The sequence below is a fragment of the Coffea arabica genome, chromosome 8c (assembly GCF_036785885.1).
Source record: "Coffea arabica cultivar ET-39 chromosome 8c, Coffea Arabica ET-39 HiFi, whole genome shotgun sequence".
In the NCBI taxonomy this organism is placed as follows: domain Eukaryota; kingdom Viridiplantae; phylum Streptophyta; class Magnoliopsida; order Gentianales; family Rubiaceae; genus Coffea; species Coffea arabica.
Genome location: NC_092325.1, coordinates 5,313,196 through 5,331,576, shown reverse-complemented (window position 1 = coordinate 5,331,576; position 18,381 = coordinate 5,313,196).

Below are 18,381 nucleotides of genomic sequence, written 5' to 3'. Positions count from 1 at the left end.
GGAAAAAAATTAAAAAAGCTAATAGAGAAAAAAAAAAAAAAAGAAGAAAGGATTTAAGATAGTAGGGGTAGTATTGTCCAAACATATCATTCAAGGGGGCAAAATACCTATTATTATAGTTTAGGGGGTAAACTGCAACTGGGTATATAATTTGTGGGGATTTTTTGCATTTAACCCAAATCACTTATTTAGTACTTCAACTTGTAAATAGATTTAGTACATTAATTTTTATTGTAGATTATTTTGTCTTAATACTAATATTTTTAGTAAATTTTGGGCATTTTAATTTAGATAAATGGAACCTTTTTTGAATTTTGGGCACTAATAGAGGGGAGAAATTTGGTAATTAAGCATATCCCTTATCCTAAATTTAACATTCTTATTATTATTTATTGAATAACTGGATCATTTTTATAGCATAATTAATAGTACCACACCCAATTATTGATCAAAGGTATTAAGATTATGTCTAAATTGTTTCATATTTCAATAATGAAACAAAAATCTACATATAGAAACGTAAAATGAGCAATGCATAGCATATTTGAATTAATATAGGTGCACAATTTATACTAGCTGTAAAAGCAAGTTTAGATGCCTAGATTAATTGTCTAATATGTCGAAAGTTGAAGTTGGTTTTTCTCTTTTTTTTCCCCCCCTTAAATTGTGTAGTATGTTAGTAATGAAAGCAAAGCAACGCATATAGATCAAAATATTATATGGAAGGCATATTACTTTTTTGTTCATGAATAAAATACAGGTAATATGCCTATACTAAAATTAATTCTGTTGCCAATAGTTAAAATGACACCTTGTAAATTTATCTACTAAAAAGGTTTTCTATCCTTGACACAACATGAAATGATTGCATGTCTATAATTTTTTCTTGTGAACACTTGGTTGATTATGTCCACATAATCTTATGATTGATGAAAAATCATACTTAAATGCTTGAATCTATTGCCCAATATATCAATAGTGGATGAAATATTGTGCATCACTATTACAATTCACAATCAATCTTTTATCTTGCCAACAACTTTTTTGTCTTATATATATCATATCACAAAAATTGTTACAATAATTATTCCAAATAATATTTTAAACAATCTCCTATCCAAGCACATATGCATAGAAAATGGAATAAAAATATAGGGTAAAAAACAAAAAAACCCCTTGTGATAAACCTAATACACAGAAAAGTCCCCCATAGTTTCAAAATATACAACACGACCCTCATGCTTTAAACTAAATTATAAATGTGACGGAATCCGTTAAACTTAATGGAAATGACTTATTGGAACCTTAAAAAAAATTTTATACCTAAGACAGCTCAAGAAAATCATTTGTTTTATTTTCTAAATAGAGAAAATTGAGGGTTAAGGGGTAGAATAGGTATATTTGCTCAAGAAAATCATTTGTTTTATTTTCTAAATAGAGAAAATTGAGGGTTAAGGGGTAGAATAGGTATATTTGATAAAAATTAGGTATAAAATTTTTTTTAAGGTTCCAATAAGTCATTTCCGTTAAGTTTAACGGATTCCGTCACCTTTACAATTTAGTTCAAAGCATGAGGTATCAAGTTATATATTTTGAAACCATATGAGACTTTTCTGTGTATTAAGCTTACCACAGGAGACTTTTTTATTTTTTACCCAAAAATATATAATGTATTCATTTTCAGTTAGTCGTATGCAAAAATATCATTTGTAGATGAAAAATCATATATGCATAAAAACATGAATAAAAGTATGTTATGTACTATTTCCGTTAGCGTTATACAAATCTATAATGCATACATATGGACATTTCTACTATAAATATATGCTTCATGTAGATGTATATACATATTGGTCCAATAAATTAGTGATTAAATAGTTTAGTCCAACGAATTAGTTAATCAATAGGGATGATGGTTATTTAAAGTTGAGATTTGAGACATGAGAATGGTTTTCAAAGTTACCTCAACTGCTGCCATAGAAGATTTGATTTGGTTCGATCTTGGTTAAAGGACTAAACAAGTTAAAACTTTGGTAGTATAACACTAAATTCCAAAATAAAAGTTTAGGGACTAAATCTCTTGTAATAATAAAGTTAAATCACTAAATAAGTGATTTTTCAATATTGGATTAAAAGATTTCCCATATGTTGAGAGTGGGTTAGATAAACAATTTGCTAGATTTTGGTGTTCCTTGTGAAGCTAAGTGCAAAGTTTGCCTCTGAAGAAATATTAGAAATTCAACAACAAATGTAAATATAGCATAATTATTCGGCAACATAATTCAAGATTTCATTGAAGAATGAAACCTAAATATATATAAATGTTGCCTAAATTAAGTTAAAAATGGCAACATCCTTATACAATGTCGAGTCCAATTATCTAGTAGGAGAATTGTTCAAAATGCCCCTCACATTTCATTAAATGAATTTTTTCATCTTTCACTTTTAAAATGATAACTTTAAGTCCCTTACAAATCAAGTTACCAAATTTGGTCCCTACTTAGATTTTTAACCATTTTTTATCCTAAATCCATCACATAACTCATACATGATCATTTTCTAAGAGCAAAAAAGTTAGATCTTATTTGTAGTTGTACAAAGGACTTGATCCATATTCATTTTTACACCAAAAAAAATAGGATCCAGCCCAAATTATATTCATTTATTTCCCAAAAAAAGTGAAATCGAATTTAATCTATATTCATTTTTGTCACTAAATTAAAAATGGATTTGACTTTTTTGTAAATAAAAAATATACACGAAAGTCATGTGGTGATTTGAAATAAAAAAAATGGTCGAAAACTTATATTAGAGCTAAATTTTACTAACTTGTACATATAAGAGACGTAAACTTAATATTTTTAAGGGAAGAAAGATGGGTTGGATAGTTTGAGAAAGAGAGTGTAAGTGAGAGGTATAGAGGTCGAACACTTTTAGTTACACTATAAAAAATTAACATTTTAAAAGTAAATGATCAAAAAAATTATTTGACAAAATGTGAGGTAAAAGTAAAGGATCAAAAAATTCATTTGACAACATGTGATGAATGTTTATAACGGTTTTCCCTTATCTAGTTACAAACAAAGCATCATTCATGTATCTTCAATTACCGAACAAATAATGTATAAATAAAAATTGAATGTTTAGGGTGGAAAACTAATCATGCAAAAGGAATTGTAATCAGAATTGTCTTAAAAATCTTTCATGTATTCTCAATTACACGACAAATAATGATTAGTTAGTTAGGTTAACTAACTAATCATGCTAAATGGATTGTTCTCGAAATTGCCTTAAAAATGCTGCAATATACGATATATGAGACATAGAAGTAATATACATATCAAAATTGTCAATTTTTCAAAAATAACAATTTCATCATTCAAAGGTTGGACGAAGAAGAAATTGGAAGGTAGGTTGAAGAGTGTTTCATCCTAAGTGCATATCCTGATGTTTTTCCAACAGGAATAGCTACAGCATTTCCAACTTGACAATACCTGAAATAACACAAAAGTTGCATTAAATCCTAGTGAGATTTATAGTACAATGAGGTTGAAACAAATATAACAACTATTCATTACTTGAAACATGCTGATTTGTTGGCAATTCGAACGAGTCACTAAAATTCTATAATCAGCCAAATAATCTTTCACTTTAGGAATAACAAAAGAAAAAATAAAAATTGTTGACAACAACAAATTCTCCATTTCTCCATTTATTTTGTCTTTGTTACAGCCCTACAACCAAAATTAGTCACCGTATTTCTTTTTCATGGATGCATGAGAAATAAAAAATTTTTTATTGGGTGGGGGGATTTTTTAATTTGAACTTGTATATATAGGTTTGGCAAAATTGTTTATTTAGTCCTGCAACTTATAGACTAAAACAGATTTAGTATCTTCAATTTTGTTTTAACAAAATTTGTCTTAATATTGATATTTTTAGTGAATTTCAAACATTTTAATCTAGACAAATAGAACATTTTTTAAGTTTTGGGCACTAATAGCGGAGGGGGTTTATTGAAAACTAAATACATCTCTTATCTTAAATTTAACATACGTATTAATTATTGAATAATTGATTCATTTTTAAAGCATAATTAATAGTGTCATAGCCAATTATTGATCCAAGATATTAAAAGTATGTATAAATTATTTGATGTTTCAATGATGAAAAAAATTTATATGTAGAAACATAAAAAGAACAATGCATAGCTTATTTAAATTGATATAGGTGCATAATCTAAATTAGTGTTAAAACATGTTTGGATGCCTTATTCTATTGTGTAATATGTTGAATGTTTATGTTGCTTTTTTTCCTTAAATTTGTTCAATATGCCAATAGTGAAAAAAAAGGCAACATATGAAGATCAAAATACTATATGGAAGGCATATCATTTCTTTTTCTATGAATAAAATATAAGTAATATCGCGATATTGAAATTGATTATGTTGCCAATGGTTAAAATGGCACTTTGTAAATTTATCTACTAAAAAGGTCTTCTATCTACAACATGAATTGATGGCATGTCTATAATTTTTTCTTGTCTTGTAAACACTTGGTTGATTATGTCTACGTATTTTTATGACTGATGAACAAACATATTTTAAATTATTGAATCAATTGTTCAATATTTCAATACTGAATGAAAAATCATGTATCAGAATTACAAATTTCAATAAACTTTTTATCTTTCTAACAAATTTTTTTATCTCATATACATTATATCATATAAATTGTTATGGTAATTATTTCAAATAATATTTCAAACAATCTCTTATCCGGACACCTGCGTATAAAAAAAGGAATAAAAATTTGTAATGTGTCCATTTTCGGTTAGTCTTATGCAAACATATTAGTTGTAGATGAAAAATCATATATGTACAAAAACAAGAATAAGAATATATTATGTATTATTTTTTGTTAGTCTTGTACAAATCTATAATGCATAACAATGTACATCTTTACTACTGATATATGCCTTGCGTACACGTGAACATGTATTGGTCCAACAACATTGGAGAATAAGTAGTTTAAACCAACAAATTGGTGAGTCAATAGTGGTTATGGTTATTTAAAGTTGAGATTTGAGAAGTGGGGAGGGTTTTCAAAGTTACCTCTTTATTGGATAAATGGACTAAATAGGCTAATATTGTAGCAATGTAACAATAAAATTCTAACATAAAAGTTTAGGGACTGAATCTCTTATAGTAATAAAGTTGAACAACTAAACAAGTGATTTTCTATTATTGGATTAAAAGATTTTTCATATGTTGAGTTTGGGTTAGGCATGCAATTTGCTACTTTTTAGTGTTCTCTGTGAAACTAAGCGCAACGTTTGCCCCTCAAATAATATTAAAAATTCAACAACAAATCCAAATGTAGCTTCATTACTAGGGCACACAATTCAAAATTTCATTGAAGAATAAGACTTAAATAGGCATAAATATTGCCTAACTTGTGTTAAAAAAAGACAGTATTCTTAAACAATGTTGAGTCCAATTATCTAGTTACAAAGAAACATCTTTTATGTATCCACAATTATAGAACAAATAATGTCTAAATAACAAATTGAATGTTTAGGGTACAAACCTAATAATGCTAAATGAATTAGAATTGGAATTGCCTTAAAAATGCTGTAATCGACCACACATGAGATAAACAATTAATATAAAAATCAAAATTATTAATTTCTTAAAACAATAATTTCATCATTCAATGGTTTAAGGAAGGATAATTGGGAAGTAGTGTCAAGAGTGATTCATCACCACAAAAATTTTGAAAGGCCATCCCAAATGCATATCTTAGTGCTTTTCCAACATAAATAGCTACAGCATTTTCAACTTGATAATATTTGAAATAGAACAAAAGATGACCAGTCAACTAGCTGCAAGATTGTAGGGGAGTTGGTAGCAGGACTACAGGGAAGAGCAAAAATTAGTGAGAGATGACCAGTGGTGCGTGCTTTTGTAAGAAAAGAAGAAAAGCAAAACAAAAGAAAAGTAAAGTGTTTAAAAAGAAGATGATTTGTGTACAGTATATTAGATTCCCAATGGAAAAGAGTAGAAAAGGAAAGTTGTTGGATTGGTTATGTTGCTATAGGTGCTAGGACTGGTATTGGTCTAGTGGCGGCTGGCAACAAGACCGCAGGAGAGAGTGGAAATTAGTAGGAGATGACCGGTGATGCATATTTTTGTGGTGTATAAATGTGTGTCATATTTCTCGATATACATGTAAGTAATTATTTGCATCCGACTTGGGTTATAAAACTCCAGCACTTGTGCATATCTTAGTGCTTTTCCAACATAAATAGTTACAATATTTTCAACTTGACAATATCTAAAATAGTACAAAGATGCATTTAATCCTGGTGGACTTTGCAATATAACAAGTTTGAAACAAATATAACAATTATCTATTATTTGAAACAAACTAATTTGTTTACAATTCAAACTATATGATGAGTCACTAAAATTATATAATCAATCAAATAATCTCCTACTTTAGAAATAACAAAAGAACAAATGGATAGTTGTTGATAGCAACAAACTTTCCATTTTTTTTAATCGTAATTAAGTAAATATAGGTTTGAAGTCAAAGAATTCTGGCCTAACTTTTTTCAATAAAGAAATAAAAAATCATAGTTATAGATCAAAGGACATTGGAACTAAGTATATCACTTGTCATAAATTCAATATTCTTATTAATTATTGAATAATGTGTTCATTTTTAAAGCATAATTAATAGGGTCACACCCAATTATTGATGTATGGCATTAAGATTATGTATAAATTGCTTGACATTTCGATGATGAAAAAAATTCATATGTAGAAACACAAAAAAAAGTAACGCATAGTAAATATGAATTAGTATGGGTGCACAATCTATACTAGTGGTAAAAATATGTTTGGATGCTTGAATCAGTTGTGCAATATGTCTATATTTAAGTTGCCTTTTTTTAAGGTTGTGTTATGTCAATAGTGAAAGCAAATCAACATATGAAGATCAAAATACTATGTGAATGGCATATTATTTCTTTGTTCATGAATAGAATACAAGTAATATGTCTATACTAAAACTGATTCTATTGCCAATAGTTAAAATAGTAATTTATAATTTTGTTTATTAAGAAAGTATTCTATCCTTGTAAACACTAGGTTGATTATGTTTATATACTCTTATGACTAATGAATAAACATTCTTTAAATAGTTAAATCAATTAGTGTATATTGTATAATATATCAATAATGGATGAAATAGCATGTATCACAATTATAATTTTCAATCAACTTTTTATCTTTTTAATAATTTTTTTATCTCATATACATCACAATACAAAAATTGTTAAAGGAATTATTTCAAATAATCTCCTATCCAAACATGTATGTAAAAAAAAGAATAAAAATATGTTATGTATTCATTTTCAGTTTGCCTTATGCAAATATATAGTTGTGGATGAAAAATCATAATTGAAATATGTTATGCACTATTTTTGTTATTCTTATATAAATCTATAATGTATACCAATGTATAGCTCTACTATTAATACATGCCTTATGTACAAGTGTACATGTACTGATGAATTAATAGTTATGATGGTTATTTAAAGTTGAGACTTGAGATGTGTGGAGGATTTTCAAAATACCTCTTACTGGTGTCATAGAAGATTTGATTTGGCTAGACCTTTGACTAGAAGAACAAAATAAACTAAAACTATAACAAGATAACACTAAATTCTAAAATAAAAGTTTAGGTCTTGTAATAAAAAAGTTGAATGGCTAAATAAGCAATTTTGTATTATTAGATCAAAAATTTTCCCATGTGTTGAGGTTGGATTAGGGAAACAATTTACTAGCTTTTTGAATTCCTTGTGAAATTAATTGCAAAGCTTACCTTTCAGGCAATATTAGAAATTCAATAGCACATGTAAATGTAGTTTCAGTATTCGGTAACATTGATTCAAATTTTTTATTGGAAAATAAGACCTAAATAGGTATAAATATTGTCTAACTTGTGTTGAAAAAAACAACATTCTTAAACAATGTTAAATCCAATACATGAAATATCTTTCATTTATTCTCAATTATGGAATATAATGTCAAATAATAATTGAATGTCTAGGGTGAAAACTAATCATGCTAAATGAATTGGAATCGGAATTACCTTAAAAATACTAAAATATACCAAATATAAGATAGAAGTAATATAAATATCAAGTTTGCCAATTTTTCAAGACAACAATTTCATCATTCAATTTTTTCAAAACAACAATTTCATCATTCAATGATCGGAGGAAGGAGAAATTGGAAGATGAGGTCAAAAGCGGTTCATTGCCATAGAGATTTTGAAAGGTCATTTCAAATGCATATTCTAGTGTTTTTTCACCATAAATAGCTACAACATTCCCAACTTGATTGCACTTAAAATAATACAAAGGGTGCATTAATTTTAATGAGGTTTGCAGTTTAATGAACTTGAAGCAATTGTAACAACTATTCATTACTTGAGACAGGTTAATTTGTTTATAATTCTAAACATATAACGAATTACTAAATTTTTATAATCAACCAAATAATCTCCCATTTTAGGAATAACAAAAGAAAAAATGGACAGTTGCTGATAACAACAACTCTCCATCTTTCTAATTATAATTGAGTAACAGAGGGGTTTGAACTCAAAAAGTTCTAACAGAACTTCTTTCATATTTATTTTGTCTTGCTTATTGCCTTACAACTAAAATTAGTAATTGTTTCTTTTTATGAATGCATGAGATATAAAAGTTCTTTCTGCTAAGAAAGAGGGTTTGAAATTTAGGGGAATTTTTGAGTTTGAATTTATATATATATATATATTTGATAAAATTGCTTATTTAATTCTTTAACTTATAGACTAAAATAAAAATATATTTATTATCTTAATTTTTGTTTTAGTAAATTTTGTCATAATACTGATATTTCTAGTGGATTCCAGACATTTTAATCTAGACAAATAAGACCTTTTTTTTTTTAGTTTTAGTCATTAATTGCTGAAGGGATATTGAAAACTAAGTACATCCCTTATTTTAAGTTTAACATTCTTATTAACTATTGAATAATTGGTTCATTTTTAAAGAATAATTAATAGGGCCATACCAATTATTGATCCAAGGTATTAAGATTATGTATAAATTGTCTGATATATCAATGATAAAAATCCATATATAAAAATATAAAAAGAATAATGCATAGCATATTTGAATTAATATGTATTCACAAGCTATACTGGCGATAAAACTGTATTTTGATGCCTGGATCAATTATGCAATATATCGAATACTGAAGTCACTTTTTGTTTCCTTAAATTATTTAACATGCCAATAGTGAAAGCAAAACAATATATGAAGATTAGAGTACTATGTGGAAGGCATATCATTTCTTTGTCCATGAATAAAATATAGGTAATTTGCCTATACTGAAATTGATTCTGTTGCCAATAATTTGAATGGTACTTTGCAAATTTATGTCTTCTATACTTGACACAATATGAAATGATAAAACGTCTATAATTTTCTGCAGAAGTCTAACTATGCTACGTTTTCCCAGATTGCCGTTGTTATCTGCACTTGCACCTGATGCCGATGCTAAAGTGATCGGCTGTCATTCATGTATAGTCTCCGTCAGGAGAGGGCCTGCTATCCCCCCATTTTGCAATCTGCATATGGGGGGACGGAGAATCTGCATTTGAAGAAGAGCAGGTTAGTACGTTAATGTTATTTAAATTAAATTATATGGTACAATATAAAGATGGTACTTGCACAACTAAAGATAGCTAGACTTATCTGGTGCTCTTGGTTTTGAAAAAAAAAAAAAGGTCTATAATTTTTTCTTTTGCTATAAGTACTTGATTGATTATATCTGCATACTCTTATGACCGATGAACAAACACACTTTAAACGCTTGAATGAATTGCCCAATATATTAATAGTGGATGAAAAACCATGCATTAGAATTACAATTATCAATCTACTTTTATCTTTCTAATAACTTTTTTTTATCTCATATACATCATACCACAAAAATTACTAAAATAATTATTCCAAATAATATTTTAAATAATCTCCTTTCCAAATACGTTTGCATAAAAAAGGGAATAGAAATATGTTATGTATTAATTTTCGATTTGCCTTATGCAAATATATTAATTGTGGATGAAAAATCATATATGCAAAAAAAATAGGAATAAAAATATGCTATGTACTATTTTCGTTAATTTTATACAAATCTATAATGCATATCAATATATATCTCTATTATTTATATATGTCTCATGTGCATGTGTATACATATTGATCCAACAAATTGGTTAATAAATTGTTTGTTCCAATAAATTGATAAATCAATAGAGATAATAGTTATTTAAAGTTGAGATTTAAGAGGTGCGGAGGATTTTCAAAGTTACTTCTTTACTGGTGTCATAGAAGATTTAATTTGACTAAATAGGATAAACCTATAAGTAGTATAACACTAAATTACTAAATAAAAATTTAGATACTAAATCTCTTGTAGTAAGTAACATAGTTGAATAACAAAATAAGTGATTTTTCAATATTGGACCTAAAGATTTCCCATATATCAAGGTTGGATCAGGCAGATAATTTGGTAGTTTGTGGTGTTTCCTATGAAACTCAGTGCAAAGTTTGCCTAATATTAGAAAATTTAACAATAGATGTAAATGTAGTCTCATCACTTGGCAACACAATTCAAGATTACATAATATTGAGTTCAATTATCTAGTTACAAAGAAGCATCTTTCATGTATCCTCAATTACAAAACAATAATGTCCAAATAATGCTTGAATATCTAAGGTAAAAAAACTAATCATACTAAAGGAATTGGAATCGGAATTGCCTTAAAAATACTGTTATATATCCTTATACTATATAAGAATGAGTTTTAGTCAAAGAGGGCTTTGAATTTCAACTGTATGAGTAGGGGCATTTTGGAAATATGAAATAATATGTAGCTTTTTTAAAGCTTTTGGTACAACTCATAGCAGCATGTGTTTGGGTATGTTTACAGAGATATCCTCATATTTGTACATTTAAAGTTTATATGGTAGGTACAACATAAAATACAACTTATGGTGAATTCTTTTGTCATACATTTCAAAAAATGGGGTTGTGTCTTTTTATGGGTATTTTGGAAATGTATGATTATTTTGGTTGTCTTTTTAGTTGTGGGTATAAGTGATAATAGCTTTTGTGTGATTGTAATTACTTAAACGTTCTTAGTCTCTAATTAAATTGGGGAGAATGTGGTTTAATAGGTAATTAGTGAGAGAAATTAATGAGGGTGGGGTATTTTAGGAATGTGAGTTTGTTATACGGTCTTTTTAGTGAGTTGCAAATTAAAGGTTACAGAACATTGATTTGATGTAACTGATTAGACTTCTAGACTTCTCGGCTAGCTAAATTTCATTCACTGCAAAGGTTTACTACAAATGATTTATTAGACACAATTATTAGGGATAATTGCACGAAGTTGGTTAGATAGGTGTTATTATTCAAATTCTGCTGGTTCAACTTCATGTATTTTGGTTTAAGGTCTAAGTTAAAAGATTGTCTTATTAGCTATCTTTACCACTTCCAACCATTCTAGAACCAGGATGGTTAAGACAAAATTAATGCTAATTATTAAAAAATTTATAGCATCAAGTGTTGGCCATCAGTTCATCCCCTTTTCTTAGTTTTTGGGTTTACTCAACAAAGGTATCTGGAACCATCTTTCATCCATTTGAAGACAAATCATAACAATCAATTGACTTAGCTTTTTGATTTTTTTTTTTTGCTTTACTTGTATTTGTGATAGGAACAGGATTCATTGGAAGTGTGTTACATCTCCTAATCAAAATCTCCAAACCAAGGTATGTTGAAGCTGTATTTTTTACATTGAAATTTGTCATAATTTGCAAATAACCTGTGATACATGTATAACTGCTTTTTGTGCACATGTTAATATATTTAATTAGGTAATACTAATGCATTAACAATGTCAGCCTCATGTGTGTGAGGAAAGTTTTGCAGGGAACATTTGGAATAAGGTAACCAAAAGTTTATCCTTTCTGTTGAATCTTTTAAATTCTTTTGATATACATGTCATTAGTTCTGGAATTGATTTTGGTGTTAGTATGTATTTAGTGATATTGATTTGGTTTGGTGATAAAGTTCATTCATTTTTGTATTTGGTTATATATATGATTGTCCAATTTTTAGGAATATTTGATTACTTTTGTACTGCTGATTTGCTATGGTGATAAAGTTGATTCATTTATGCGATCATATGATAATTGATTTTGGTAGTTTGATCTCCTGCTATAAAACTTATAGTTTGTCTTAATCTTATGTTTGATAATATGTTTATTTTCTCTTATATTCTGCTAAACTTATAGTAATCGAGTTGTCTATAGTGGTTGAATAGAATTCGTTAAAGCTTTCATTCCTAACTTCCTTAACAAAACATTAGAATTCAACCTAAATTTAGATACATACTTTATCAGTATTGCACCACAAATTATGCCACATAAATAGTTCCAAAATTTGATTGAAGTTGGAGTTGTTTTATCACCAATTGACTGAAATTATAGCAAATTTAGTACTACCAAAAAATTATATGGACAAACATATTCTTATCATTTGAAGATCCTTGTAAATACTTTATTACAATTTTAACAAAAACAAAGCTCCCAAAGTAGTTTAAAAAGGATCTTAATTTATACAAGTTAATAACTTCAATTTCTAAGAATTTGTAAAATCTTTGCCTACTTAATTTATTAGCTATTGCACCAAATGAAATGATTGTTAGATGTTATCATATAGTAGCATTTGACAAAATTGACCAAAACTCATTCTTATATAATATAAGGACATCTTGGTATTTTTGGAATGAGGGATTATTTTGCAATCGTTAGTGCATTGGGTACAACTTATATGAGCATATGTGTTGGTGTAATTATTGAAATGGTGTCATAGTGCAATTAAAATAAAGAGATGTTGCAGCTATTCATTCAACTGTCTGAAACAACTCATAATAATACCAATGCATGAGTTCTCATGTCTGAATCCCCTAACTTTGAAATAGCTTCCACACTAGCAATATATCACTATTTACATCTCAATTAAACAGCCAAAAACATAGGTATGTTGATGATTTAATGTCTAAGTATCGGTTATGGTTGTTTCGATGCCTCCTCTTTCACATTCTTCCGTTTTTCCCTTTTCGGCTTTCAGGATTAGGTTTAACGCCCTCTAAACTACTCCATTATCCATGCATTTCCTTCAACTTATATTAAGTAGGATTCGGCTAATATGCATTATTATCTACAATGATTTTGTTAATATTACTTAATATGCGTTGTTATTATACTCTTATCTTCAATCACTTGCTCACCTAGCAAAAATATTGATGATATGTACCGATAGGTACTTGATAAAAAATAACTTGGTCAATATGGAAATAATATTCACTTCAACCACTAAAAAATTCTCTTTAGTTACAGGCATCAAACACCCGCGCGATGCGCGGGTACTTCCCCCTAGTCATATATGAGAAAAAGAAGTAATATACATATCAAAAGTGTCAATTTCTCAAAATAACAATTTCGTCCTTCAAAGGTTAGAGGAAGGAGAAATTGGGAGGTAGGGTCAAGAGTGGTTCGTCATCATAGAGATTTTGAAAGGCCATCCCAGGGGCATATCATAGTGCTTTTTTAACAGAAATAGTCACATCATTTTCAACTTGACAGTATCTAAAATAGCACAAAATATGCACTAAATTCTAGTGGACTTTGCAATATGATGAACCTGAAGCAAATATAGCAATCATCCATTACTTGAGACAGGCTAATTTGTTCACAACTCGAACTATGGAATGAGTCACTAGAATTCTAAGATCAACTAAATAATCCCTCACTTTAGAAACAACAAAAGAAAAAATAAATAGTTGTTGATAATAACAAACTCTCCATTTTTCTAATCGTAATTGAGCAACGATAAGTTTGAAATCAAAGAGTTTTGACAATAATTCTTTCCAATAAAGAAATAAAAATTTGTAAATATCATTTATTTTGTTTATTGTGTCTTGGTTGCTATCCTACAATTAAAAGTTGTCACTGTATTTTTTTTCATAAATGCATGAGATATAGTAGTTCTTTCTCTTGGAGAAAAGGGTGTTTGGAATTTGAGGAGATTTTTGAGTTTAAATTTATATATATATATATATATATATATATATATATATATATATATATATATATATATATATATATATATATATATATGATTGGTAAAATTACTTATTTAGTCCTTCAACTTGTAGACAAAAATAGATTTCGTACCATAATTTTTTTTTAGCCTATTTTGTCTAAATACTAATATTTTTAGTGGATTTCAGACATTTTAATCTACAAAATAATTTTTTTTAATTTTAGGCACTAATAGTCATCAAGGAGTGGAGGATTTCGGTAATTAAGCACATCCCTTATCTCAAATTCAACATTCTTATTAATTATTGAATAATTAGTTCATTTTTAAAGCATAACTAATAGAACCATGTGCAATTATTGATCTAAGGTATTATGATTATGTATAAATTATTTGATATTTCAATGATGAAAAAAATCCATATGTAGAAACATAAAAAGAATAATGCATATTTGAATTAATATGGGTGCACATAATCCATAGTAGTGGTAAATTCAAATTTGGATCCCTAAATCAATTATGTAATATGTCATTTCCTTGTTCATGAATAAAATATAGGTAATATATCTATACTAAAATTGATTATGTTGTCAATAGCTAAAATAGTACTTTGCAAATTTATTTGCTGAGAAAATCTTCTATCTTTGACACTACGTGAAATGATGACATGCCTATAGTTTTTTCTTATCTTTTTTATTTCATACATGTTATATAACAAAAATTATTATAGTAATTATTTCAAATATTCTCCTATCCAAACACCTATGCACGAAAAAGGGAATAAAATTATGTTATATATTCACTTTCGGTTATCATTATGCAAATATATCAATTGTGGATAAAAAATCATGGCCTTGTTTGGATTGTTGTTTTTTAAAAAAATTTATATTACAATTTTCAATCACCTTTTTATCTTATATACATCCAATCTCTACAATACATTTTTTTAAAGAACTCTAGAAAATAGTAGTCTAAATGGGCTTAATTGTCAATATGCCCCATACCTAATAGTTGTTTGGTATTGACATTGTTAGCAAGTTAATAGCTCACAACAATGCAATCAATTGAAAAGATCAGATTGCATATTATCAATAATCAATACTAACAAAATCTACGAGTTATATACTTACATTGACAGTTATGCTCATCATTGAAGCACTGTTTATCACAAATTTCAGGTGATTAGACTTACTTGATGCACATAATTTAGGGTTAGTACGCATAATTTAAACTTGATTACGATACAGAGTGAACATAATCTAGGGGCACCGTATCTTATAAATTTAATGTGAAAGATAACGATGAATGTCTTCATTTCTCACTCTGGCAAAATAGAAAGAAATATATGAAACCAATCTTTATTCTTGCCAAGAAAATATGACCTTCCATTACAATAAATAATGCAAACATGAAACTATGATATTGCATTTTCTATTACTATTGGTAGCTCTTAATCCCCTCGTAAGTTGAAATGAAGTAGGATCAAGTTTGTGAATTATAGGGAGGATTCACTATCCAATTAAGGAATCTAATGAGTCAAAGCTTAGTAGAATTTGACCTTTAAGCATGCAATTTTCTTCCTTTGTGTGTTTGGATAGTAGATTATTTGGGATAATTTTTTTAAAAAATATGTTGCAACACTTTAATGTGATTTATATGAGATTAAAAGGTAATTGAAAAATGTGTTAATAATGCAAGCAAATAACATTTGACAAATAAATCACTATCCAAACAAATATGCACAAAAACAAGAATGAAAATATGTTATTCACTATTTTCGTTAGCCATAAAAAATATGTTATGCACTATTTTCGTTAGCCATATACAAATCTAGAACATATACCTATACACACATCTACTATTGATATATGCCTCATATGCACATGCATGTGTATTGGTCCAACATATTAGTGAATAAATAACCTGGTCTAATTAATTGGTGAATTAATAGTGATAATGTTTATTTAAAATTGAAACTTGAGACTTTGGCTAGAAGGTTTAGATAGGCTAAAACTAAAGCAATATAACACTAAATTGTAAAATAAAAGTTTAGGGACTAATCATTTGGTTTATGGAATGACATAGGATTGAATTATCCTTGTCATCCCATATTTGGTTGTATTTTATATATGAGATTATACATCCCAACTAGCCAAATCAATTTCCTATCAGAGACAAATTAGAGCAAATGCTATGCAAATTCCTTTGGACAGGCTCTGATGTTGGCCCTGCTCGAGCAAAGTTAGTTGGAAAAAAGTCACAATTCCGAAACAGGAAGGAGGACTTGGGATACAAAAACTCGCTGAATGCAATACAACCAACCTCAAGAAGTATCTATGGCGTATTGCATCCTCTAAAAAGACACTATGGGTCCTCTGGTTTAAGGAAAGATACCTCAAAAAATACTCTATCTGGACTATGAAAACTCCTCACTCATGCTCGTGGGCTACCTGTAGCATACTTAAGATCAGGGGTGAAGCTTCAAAGTTGATTACTCATCTTATCGGCAATGGTAGTTCTACTCATCTCTGGCTTGAACCATGGCATCCTCGAGGTGTCATTTGGAATTCCTTCACTTGGGCTACTCCGTTGATTACTTTGGATTGCAAGTTCGACAAAGTTTCAAACATTATCCACGGAGAGCAATGGAGACCACCGGATATAACTCTTCCATGTTTAAGCATCTTTTGGCAGGAATTACACTCTATTACAAGATTGAAGAACCAGCAAGATAGAATCATTTGGAGACCCTCACCGTCTGGGAACCTCACTACCAAATCTGCTTGGAATGCTATCCGGACACGACAGGAAAGAGTTCATTGGTATAATCTGATCTGGTTTAAAGGTTTAGTACCAAGATATTCTGTCATTGCTTGGCTAGCATTAAGAGAAGCACTCCAAACAAAAGACAAGTTGTGTGAATATGGTGTTACAAATGATGGGACCTGTTGCTTATATGAGTTGCATATTGAAACTGTTTACCACCTATTCTTTCACTGCTCTTATAGTAAGGTTGTGTGGAAGATTCTCCTTAATCTTCTTGGGCTGACTTTCAATCAGACTCAAAATTGGTCACAAACTCTCAATTGGCTTTGTTCACATATCAGAGGGGCAGAGCTAAAGGGTCTCTTATGTAAGCTATCTTTTTGTGCTGCTGTCTATTTTATATGGCAAGAAAGGAACAACCACTTGTTTTGCCAGGAAAGCAGATCACCAACAGCATTAGCCCAGACTGTTATAGATCAAGTACAAAAGAAGATTGGGAGAAACTGTGAAATTAAGGACAACGTGAGCAACAGATCCTTAGCCACAAAATGGAGACTTCAAGCTGCTTTCTTTCATCCAACTAGGGTTTGTTTGGATTGTGTTTTATTTGGAATATTTTTACTGTAACACTTTTTGTGATGTGATGTGTGTGAGATAAAAAGGTAATTGGAAAGATAAAAAGGTGTATTGAAAATTGTAATGATGATGTAAGCAGATAAAATTGGGGAAATAAAACACAATCCAAACAAACCTATTCTGGTGCAAATGGGAAGCTCCCAAACCTGGAATTAAATGCTTGAATTGTGATGGATCAGTCCGGGGAGACATAGGGGGTTCATCCTTAGAGATGAGAATGGTGACATCTTAGCAGCTGGGGCTATTGGAGTAGGCGCAGACTTAATATTAATCCATGAGTTGGAAGCCATCAAGGAAGCATTGGTGTTTGCTAAACTCAAAGGATGGAAACGTATAAAGGTTCGCACTGATTCAAAGCTCGCTGCAGATATCTTAAATAGCAAAATTGACTGTCCTTGGAGGGATCTAGTTGCATATTCTGATATAAAAAGGATTTAATCTCTTGCTTCAAGGAGTTGACTATATATTTTGTATATCGCCAATGTAATCAAACTGCTGACTTTATGGCTAGTTATCTCAATAGGGTGGATAAAGTTATTTTTGAGTCAAATTTCCCCCCTGATCTTCTTAGAATTGTAGATGAAGATAAGAGGGGAAAATTAACGGTTAGAATGTAAATTCTTATTTTATTATATAAAGCTCGCCAATTCTCCAAAAAAAAAATTCCTATTTATGGGGTAAAATAATTCAATTGGGGAAGTGGTATTAGTTATTTTGAAATGACTAAGAGATAGGATGATAAAAT